The sequence below is a fragment of the Cebus imitator genome, unplaced genomic scaffold (genome assembly GCF_001604975.1).
Source record: "Cebus imitator isolate Cc_AM_T3 unplaced genomic scaffold, Cebus_imitator-1.0 Scaffold247, whole genome shotgun sequence".
Lineage (NCBI taxonomy): Eukaryota > Metazoa > Chordata > Mammalia > Primates > Cebidae > Cebus > Cebus imitator.
In genome coordinates, this window is record NW_016107562.1 from 3028106 (window position 1) to 3038816 (window position 10711).

The window sequence follows — 10711 nt, forward strand, 5'->3', positions numbered from 1 at the left end:
TCACCGCAACCTCCGCCTCCTGGGTTCAGGCAATTCTCCTGCCCCAGCCTCCTGAGTAGCTGGGATTACAGGCACGCACCATCATGCCCAGCTAATGTTTTGTATTTTTAGTACAGACGGGGTTTCACCGTGTTGACCAGGATGATCTCGATCTCTTGACCTCGTGATCCACCCGCCTCGGCCTCCCAAAGTGCTGGGATTACAGGCGTGAACCACCGCGCCCTTACTTTTATGTAAAGTCCCACTTCAACAAAAAAAAAAAAACTTTACTTTCATGATTTACCATCTATTTATTTTATTGTTCAGTTCCAATGTACATGTGTAGAAGAAGAATCAAGACTGTCCCCCACATCCCTAGTAGAAAAACTTCGTTAGGCAGTAGAATGCTTTTGCGATGTTTCTTTTGCCTTTAGTCTTACATAGGTTTCTCATTTCCAAAGTTACGTAATTCAGCAGCTGCCCCCCTTCTCACTGAGGTTGTTTCATGTATTTGTAAATACCATTACGTTCTCTTGTCAAAGTCTGCATTGCTTCCTAGAATCTTCTAATCTCCTAAATGACTTTTTTGTTTGCATACATTAAGGCTCATCATGTGCTATAAGGTCTGTGGATTTAAACGACCATATAATGTCATTTTCCACCGTGACAGTATCATACAGAATAATTTCCCTCCCCTACATATTCACTGTTCTTTTCATCCCTGTCCTCATCCTCCAACATCCCAACATACCACTCATATTTTTACTCTCACTATTTCTGCCTTTTTCAGAGTATTATCTAATTGAGATGATACAGTATTTATCCTTTTCTAACTGCCATGCTCAGCATGTGCGAGCTTGATATAAGGAAATCAGAGTTCAGTTCTATGGTTTGAGAGTAACCACAACACTGGAATCCAAGTTCTTGAGGGGCTAATCTGTGTCTGAGTGATGGCAAAAATTTTATTAGATCTCACTGAAACCACCAAAATTGTTGACTGCCTGTTCTCTCATACATTACCAGTGCAACCCGTTGATCAACAAAGGAAAACTAATTAAACCTGTTGCAATATGGGAGAATGCCATCTTGACAGGCATGTATATGCAGATAATCTATATATGAAGTTAAAAAGTATACAGATATAGAATGTAGATGAAACCTGACACAGATATAGATGTCGGTATAGGTATAGACATATAGATAGAAAGACACGTAGAGAGATGCCAAAAACATGCATTGAAATTAAATTAACAGAAAGCTTTGTTTTAAATTTATTTGAATAGTATGATCTTGTTCTATATCTTCATTATAATTGTATATTTCCTAATTAACTAGTTTTACCTTTCTTCTTTACCTTTTATTCTGGATATCAAGTAGCAAAAATTAAGTTAGTCATTTTCTCCAGTTCAAAGCATATTTTTATTACTGATTTCTGAAAACCTCTCTTATTTGATGTACATGAATGATTCTAAACATCCACATCTAGAAATACCTAGTCAGCTTTTGAATTGTGGATAGCTCCTCAAAGATAAAATAATACCTCAGTATTGATTTCCATTTTCTCCTGATAACTAATAATTTTGAGTATCTCATTATGTAATGGCTACCATTTTGAGTTTCTTCTCTAAATTTTCTGTTCTTATTTTTTGCCCATTTTTTTATGTTCAGTATTTGATAATGGACATAGATTATTAGGTTATTAAGTTAATTATTAATAAAACAAAGTGTGTTACATTAAATTGAAAAGTTTTATGATTTAATGCTATTTTCACATATTTTGGAAAGTTAAAAAATATCTTATAATATGGAAGTGCTTCTCTGTTTTCCTCTCAAAAGAGATTCTAACCTTTAAATGGCAAAGTTTCAACTGCCAAAACATACACTGAGATGCTGGTGCCCTATAAACTTAGAATGAAAATAATTGCCATTAGCTCAAGAGTAACAGCAGAAGGGCGGGTCACCCTCTGGCACCTTTGACTTTCTACAGTGAAGTCAGAGGCAAAAAGTCCATGTGAATCTTAAATGTGAAAATGACAATATTATTGATGTTTCACTTAAAACCAGAAAGGAATCTTAAAAGTGCATTTGTAAAACGAGTTTTTAAAAACTTTTGACAAAGTGTTTCTTAATATTTTAACTCACAACAAAAAAAGAGTTAGCATTTTTATCACAATTTTATTTAAAATAATAAAACCATAGGCTACTATTAGTAGAAATCACACATACAACATACTGAATGAAATTAACATTGCCTTTTACAGATCATGTACATACATTTAAATCTGATTAACAAAATGTATTAAGGTAATTAGCATAATTATTTTTATGTTCTCTATGACTTTATAAGCAAACAATATATCAGTAGAGACCTACAAATACTTTTAATCATTTATACCCTATTTATGCAACAGTAGATCAGTTATTTAATTGATTTGATTATGTAGAATTAACTAGGTCAGTGGTTTTAAACACAAATGTTCACTCTTTTTTTTTTTTGGCCAAAAATAATTATTTGCTGTCATTAGATAGCCCAGCCTTTGGAGCATAAAAAAAGAGTAGTTGTGTTTGTAATGATTCTTACAATTATAAATCATGTCTGATCTATATATGAATCTTAAATTTTAATAGTTACAAATTTAGTAATATTTGTTAAAGTTGAAAAATTTGGTAAATGTAAATGCATAGAGGCCTGGGGTATGTTTTTTACCTAATTGTATGGTTAGCATACATTTAAATGCAAATGATTTTTCACAAAACTATAAAAGAGTCAAAAGCAGCATTAATGATTTTGTATTTCTGGCACCTAGGATGAACGCCAAGAGTGGTAGGTTTTCAATAAATAGTTGTTGCTTTAATGAAAAATAGTAAAAGCACATGGAACATGTTCAGCTTCATCTATCATGTAATTGCATCTTAAAATGAAAACAGTAATAGTTGAGTTTTTTACCAATCAATTTTCAGTAAAGGTAAAACCAACTCGGAATGAACAATTGCATTACAAATGCATGTAATCATTTCAGAAATTGTAGTTAAAATTATTGGTGGGGAATATTAATTAATTTAGTACCAGAGGTAATGCCTGCCACATGGGAGAATGCAATAATACTCTGGTTAAAATTTTGTTGAAGAGGCTGTGTGCAGTGGTCCGCGCCTGTAATTCCAGGCTTTGGGAGGCCCAGGCATGTAAATCAGCTGAGGTCAGGCGGTCAAGACCACCCTAGACAACATGGTGAAACCCGATCTCTACTAAAAATACAAAAATTAGCCAGGCATGATGGTGGCTGCCTGTAGTCTCAGCTACTCAGGAAGCTGAGGTGGGAGAATTCTTTGGACCCAGGAGGCAGAGGTTGCAAAGAGCTGGGATCACACCACTGCACTCCAGCCTGGGTGATAGAGCAAGACTTCAGAGTAAAAAAAAAAAAAAAAAAGAAAAAGAAAATTAAGTGAAGTGAATGGCTAAATAAAATACGGTATGGTAAGAAAATATGCCACATTTTTTACCCCCTCGTACATACTAATATTGCATACAGAATGCAAAATTGAAGGAAGGAAATCCTTCAGTGTGCAAACATCCATGAACCTGGGTTACATTATGCTAAGTTAAATAAGCCAGACATAGACAAATAGTGCATGATCTCACTTATATGTGAAATCTAAAAATGCAGAGAGCATAATAGAGGTTACCAGGGTGTAGGGGACTGGAGGAAATGGGTAGATTTGATCAAAGGGCACAAACTAGTATGCAAGATGAGATCTAATGTACAGCACAGTGAGTGTATGTAATAATACTGTATTTCATACTTTCACCACACGCTGAAGCCTGTTCTCACCACACAGTAAAACAAACAAACAAATAGTCATGTGAGGTGATAGATATATTAATTAGCTTGATTGTGGTAATTATAGCACAATGTATACATATAACACATACATCAAAGTATTATATTGTACAACTTAAATATACATAATTTTCATTTTTCAATTATACTTCGATAAAGCTAGGGGAAAATTACTCAGTAAACTGAAGTTTAGAGCAGAAATAAAAGATCATGCAGTGTGAAAAATAACTGAGGATTTAATTTTCTTCCTGTCTATTCTCATTTAAAATCAAAGTATTAAACATGGCAGTATATAATTTTGGAAAGCCCAATGAGCAAAATACATCTAGGGATGAAGGTTCTAAGAATAACAGGAGAGAAAAAAGGTCTGAATTCCCACGTTCTTGTTTTGGATACAGAAAATGGCCAATACAGAAAACTTACTACAATCTTGTCATAGAGTAGAAATCTTATACTTAGAAATGTAATGGTCGAACATGAAAGAATATCAAAGCATGATGATTTGGCGTTACTTTGATGCCGAGGATTTAAATGGCTCTTACTCAACTATATCTCTCTGTGCAGGAGACATGCAATTGTGAGGTATTCTACAGAATAAATTGGCAGTGACTGCGCAGCTGTAGATGAAAACATCACGCAGTGTTGACAAGGTAAGTCAGAAATGCATTACAGAGAATTTGATATTAGTTATATTGTAAATAACAAAAGCTGATTGTGCATAGCAAAATAAAATAATTTACTTGAGTAATAAAAAAATTGCAAAACAATTTTGAATTACCACAATTCCAAAATGTAAGTAGTCATAAAATTTTAAGAAACCTCAGAAGCAGTGTTACTGAAGTTTATTCTAGAATATTAGAGGATATAATTTTCTCATGTTATTATATTTTATATAACAGATTATAACAGAAATTTTGTATAGTTATGCATATCAAAATGGACTGAACATTTTTATTCATGAATTGATTTTCTGGATACATATAAATACAAATCTGACTTGGTTTTCAGATTTGTAAATTCAATTTTATAAAACATTTATTGAGATATAATTAGCATATCATAAAATACACTCTTTAGAGCATACAATTTTGTGGTTTTTAAGATAGTCACAGAGTTGTACAATTCTGCCAACTTAAAAATTTTAGGATATTTTATCTTCCAAAATAGAAATCCTGTACCCATTACAGGCAGCTTCCATTCTCTTCAAATCTCAAACCCCTGGCAACCAGTAATCAACTTTTGGTCTGTATGGATAGGCTTATTTTTAAAATTTCATAGAAACGTGATCCTACAATATGTGGTCTTGTGTCTTCTTTCAATTGGTATATTTTCAAGGTTTATCTGTGTTGTTGCATGTATACTACTTCATTCTTTTCATTGATTAATAATAATATGTATATATGAAATATTTTGTTAATTCATTAATCATTTCATGAAAGTTTTTGTTGTTTCCACCTTTTGGTTATTACAAAAAGTACTACTAAAAACATTAGCATACAAGCTTCATGCAAGGGCATTATGACTTCCTCTTGGGCATACGCCTAAGAGTGGGATAGCTGAATCATAGAAAAGTCAGTCCACTGCAATGAGTATGTTAATGAACTTAACTATCATGTTGCTCTGATGACCATAACATCAGACATATACTTGGTAGACTCTTACAAAGTTGAATATATACCCACATATGAACCAACAATTTCACTCCTAGGTATTTAAGATAAATAAAAATGTATGTTTACAGATTTTTACACAAATGTTCACAGCAGCATGATTTATAAGGGCTCCAAGTGGAAATGCAGTGAGCTGAATATATCGCCCAAAATTTATACATTGAAATCCTAACCCCTAAGCTGATGGTATTAGGAGGTAGGGCCTTTGGGAAGTGATTAGATCATGAGGATGGAGACTTTGTAAAAGATCATGAGAGTGAGGCTTTTATAAAAGATCCCAGAGAGACCCCTTTCCTGTTCTTCCATGTATCATTATAGCAAAAAGACTGCTGTGTAGGAAACAGGCTGTCACCAGACAACAAATGTACCTTGATCTTGTACTTCCCAGCCTCCAGAATTGTGATTAATCAATTTGTGGTGTTTATAAGCCACCCAGTTTATGGTATTTTTGTTATAGCATCCCAAACAAAGAAAAACAAGAACCTAACTAAATGTAAATTAATAGTGATCGGAGGGGACACCCCAGCAGCTGGGAAATGATGGCTGACTAGAAACATCAGATGCCCGTTCTTTTAAGAAGGGCCCAACTTAAAGGTGAGCAATCATGGCCCAAGTAGAATATTGAGAGAAGAATTCCAGAACCTGTCAGAGAATCTGTGGGAAGAAGCTGGACAAAATCAAAGAAGCAAGGGTTTGGCAGAGATTGAACCCCAGGGAGCTTGAAGCCTTGTGAAAGGGAATGTGGGCATATTTTTTGCTCCCCTCACCTCTATGGCAGACTGCCAACTGCTAACTGTTGGAGATGCCCTCTTCCTTTGTAAGCCAAAGCAATTTTTGTGGGAGGTGATGTGGGAACTTCTTGAGGACAAAGCACCATGTGGCCAGCTCACACAGGTTTGCTCACACAATACCCAGACCCTAGCCAAGGCCACAGGTGCCATAGGGTATGCAACCATTATGGTCTGCAACCATTGTGGGCCTTTATCCTGCCAGGGAGTCTCAGCTCTTGTGTCTGTAATACTAGTTTTCTGCAAACGTTCCCTAGAACCTGCTCAGACTGCAGCAATCACAAATCACCAGGACCCTGAGGAGCTGCAGGATTCCCAGACATCTAAGCCTCAGGATGGGCCCTTCCAAGGTGTAGGGAGAGTGCAGTGCACCAAAGTGTTCCTCAGGACAAAGGAAACCAGATCACATACTCTTCTCTGCCCAAGAGCTCCCTGCTAATGAGCAGAAGCTTACTGTGCCCTTCGTTGAGAAGATGCAGGTGTGGTGCTAGTTTCTGTAGGGAAGGAATGTGGTTGTGTCCCAGCAGACAGGTGGCACTGGTATCTAGAAGTGTATCTGGAGAGAGGGATTCTCCCAAGCTGCCATCCACTGCTGTAGAGGCAGCTACCCCTATTCCTGCTGGAGCTTGGAACTGCTGTGCTTAGAGACAGCCTTTCCAGGACTATGGGAACAGCTGCACCTCCACTGACAGTGGGCTCACTGGTCTGGGCTTCCATGAAGGGTGAGGCCCATAACTCTCCCTGCATGGAGAAGCAGCATTCCTGCAGTAGAATACGGGCAAACCACAGAGCTGTCTGTTTTGAGCTGAGGAAAGAGGTCCTGCCTCAAGGCCAGTTTGATGGCAGCCACAGGGCAGGTGTTTTCTGTGGCCTTCAGTGCATTGCTGCCTAAAGATAAAAGACAGTTTCCATCTGAACCAAGTAAGTCATGAGGCCTAGGACAGGGGTGCGATAAGAAAGCAAATCATGTTCCTTCCTGCGTGCTCAGAACATGCAGGTGGTGCAGCCTCCTGCCCCACTGTGGAGACCTCAGTGTATTACACCAGGAGCTCCCCCCAGAGCTCCTCACCTGTAAGGCAGGTACTTCTGCTCCTCACTGAGGTATCAAGAGTAAGCCACCCCTTATCCATAAGAGCCACCTACTGGAATGGAGATTGAACTGCACAACCAAATAAAAAAACCTGCAGGCAGAAGGGCCATAGGCCCAGAAAAGCAAATATTGAGAAAATTTATCATCACTAGACCGACCCTATAAGAAAAGGAGTTCTAAACAGGGAAAGGGAAGGATGATACTTGTCTTATAAAGGAATACAAAAGTATAATACAGAGTCATAAAACAGTTACACTGTTGATACTGTAAAGCAACTAGATAACAACTTTATGATTGGAAGAAATCTTCATGCAACAATATTAATCTTGAAAGTAAATGGTATAAATGCTCTACTTAAAATATATAGACTGATGGAATGAATTTAAAAAAAAGATTCAATCATACGCTGCCTAAAGCAAAAAATAACAAAGATCAGAGCAGAGCTAAATAATGTTTTGGCCAAAACCAAAACCAAACAATAAAACAAAGCATTAGTTCTTTGAAAAGATAAACAAAATTGATAGACCACTAGGTAGGTTAACAAAGAATAAATGGGAGAAGATTAAAATCACCACAATCATAAATTTTAAAAGTGATACTACACCTGATGGCACAGAAATGCAAAAGGTAATCACTGACAGCTATGAGTAACTCTATCCACACAAACTAGAAAACTAGTGTAAAAAAGAATTTCTGGAAATGTTCAGCCTCTAAAGATTGAACCATGATGACATAGATATCTTTAACAAACCAATAGATATCTTGAACAGACCAATTCTGAATAGTGAAATCAGTAATAAAAAAAAAATCTCAAGAAAAAAATCCCAAGATCACACAAATTGAAAAGATAACCTACAGAATAGGAGATAATATTTGCAAACTGTGCATCCTACAAAGAACCTATATCCAGAATCTAAAAGGAACTCAAACAAATAAAATGACAAAAACCCAAATAATCTTGTTAAAAAGTGTGCCAAAGACATAAACAGATATTTTTCAAAAGAAGACATACCAGAGGCCAATAAACTTGAAAAAATGGTCAACATCACAAATCATGAGAGAAATGCAAATTAAAACTACAGTGAGTTGCCATCTTACACCAGTCAGAATTATAACTATTGAAAAGTCTAAAAACAACAGATGTTGGTGAGAGGGTGAAAAAAAGAGAATGCTTATATACTGTTGGGGAAAATGTAAATTAGTAAAATCTCTATGGAAAACAGTATGGAAATCTTCCAAAGAAGTAAAAATAGAACGACCATTCAACCCAGCAATCTCACTACTGGGTATATATCCAAAGGAAAAGAAAGTATTATATCAAAAAATAAAAAAAAAAACTTGCATACGTATTTTTATTACGGCACTATTCACAATAGGAGACTCATGCAATCAACCTAAATGCGCATCAACAGAATATTTAAAAAAAAAATTGGAAAGAGCAAGATGGTTAACTGGATGCAGTCTGGAAGTGCCACTCCCACAAAAAGAGACTAGGATTTTGACTAATCCAATATAATTTGAATATAACTTCAGATAAAAACACTCAATGTGGATGGATAAAAGACATAGATACTGAGGCTGAAGGGGGAGGAAGGTGGAAACCCTGGCTGGGGTGTAGGAATGCTAGGGTTGGTTCCCAGCCCTGAACAATTCCTGGAGAAGGGGTGGCTGAAAGGACTGGAGGAGCACTCATTCTCACAGTGGTCTTCTGGGATCTGCAGACGACCACAAACCCCCACAGATGTTTAAGCTGGCAGGGGGCTAGCCACAGAGATTAGCCAGAGTCAGAGCTGCAGCAGTCATGGAGCTGAGAGCCTTTGGCCATGGGATAGCTCTGGCAGAGCTCGTCCTTCAGTGTCCACATCCCAGGATTGCTCATGTTTCTCTGAGAGGTTCTGGCTACAGGTAACCACAAGGGAGAAAGCAGGGCCTACCTCCTCAAAGGACTTGGGCATGTCTGTCCTGCAGGTCAGCCTTCCTGGCACCCCTTCCAGGGCTCCTACTTGGCTGTCCTGCAGGAACGTGCACACATTGGGATTATTTTTTCTCCACTGCCAAGCCTGGGTGCTTTGCTCCACTTGAGTACATTATGGCAGCCTAAAAGCATTTTTCTATTTCAGCACACCTAGAACCCAACCCTGAAAGTCCAAAAGAGGGAGACATGGGCTGGTCTTGGCACCCCAGGGCTGCAGCACACAGCTCAGGAGTGCCAAGCTGGGATCTCTGCCCAGCATTTGAGCAGGGGAGGAGCCCGCATTCTAAGAAAACTGAGAAGGGTTATTTTTACAAGATCATAGCCTTGTTTGGGACCTAGGCATGTCTCTTTCCAAAGAGCTGGTCCAGAAATGCTGTGACCTATCTCCCTGTTGGATCTCCTCCCAAGGGAGCCCCATGGCCTGAAACAGCAATGACAATAACAACAACAGAATTGTTAACACAGTGCTAGTGATCATAGGTAGCTTGCCCAGGGCCCAGGAATGGTCTTGACGAGGAGTCATCCCTCTCCCCTTGCACCATGGAACACAGCTGCAAACACCAGGATACAAGAAGAGCCAAGCAGCTAAGAGCCTATCTACCGCCCATTGTTTTCAAATGCCATCTATTGGATCACCATTCAAACTACAGCACTGAAAAACATTTGACTAACTGCCTACTGCAAAACCAAGGTCGGGAATTCAAGAATGAATAAAGACCCTGTACAGAGCCTTAGCCATCTGTAAACTTTAAGAAGTGAAGCCAACTGTTTATATCCAATTTATATTACCGTTAAAGCAATACTAACCCTCCCAGATGAAAAAGAATCAGCACAGGAACTCTGGAAATTCAAAAAACCAAAGTGTCTTCTTACCTCCAAATGTGCTAACGAGCTCCCCAGCAATGGTTTCTAACCGGTCTGAAATGACAGAATCTGGATGGTGAGGAAGCTCTTCAAGATTCAGGAGAAAGCTGAAACTCAATTTAAGAAAGCAAGACAATTCAATAAATAATTCAAGAATTCAAAGACAAATAGCCATTTTCAAAAAGACACAAAGTGAACTATTTTAGCTAAAAAAAAATCACTACAGGAACTTCATGATTCAGTCACAAGTACTAACAGCAGAATAGACCAAGCTGAGAAAAAAATCTCAGAGCTTTAAGACCAGATCTTTGAATCAACTTAGATAAAAATAAAGAAAAAAGAAAACACTTAAGAAAAAGGAGCATAACCTCTAAGAAATATGGGATTATGTAAAAAGACCAAGCCTTTGACTCATTCACATTCCTGAGAGAGCAGGAGAAAGAGTAAGTAACTTGGAAAATATATTTGAACACACAGCCCATGAAAATTCCTCTAATCTCACTAGA

The 10711-nt window shown here is 37.5% G+C and overlaps 1 long non-coding RNA gene across 3 annotated transcripts in view; it reads left to right on the forward strand.

Moving 5' to 3' along the window:
- Positions 1-4466, forward strand: part of LOC108282650 — an 87334-nt gene extending 82868 nt beyond the window's left edge. For all 3 annotated transcript variants that reach the window (XR_001816519.2, XR_005195487.1, XR_005195486.1), the window contains one exon: positions 4383-4466. This is a non-coding gene — a long non-coding RNA (uncharacterized LOC108282650). The remainder of the gene's footprint in view (positions 1-4382) is intronic.
- Positions 4467-10711: the final 6245 nt, after the last annotated feature.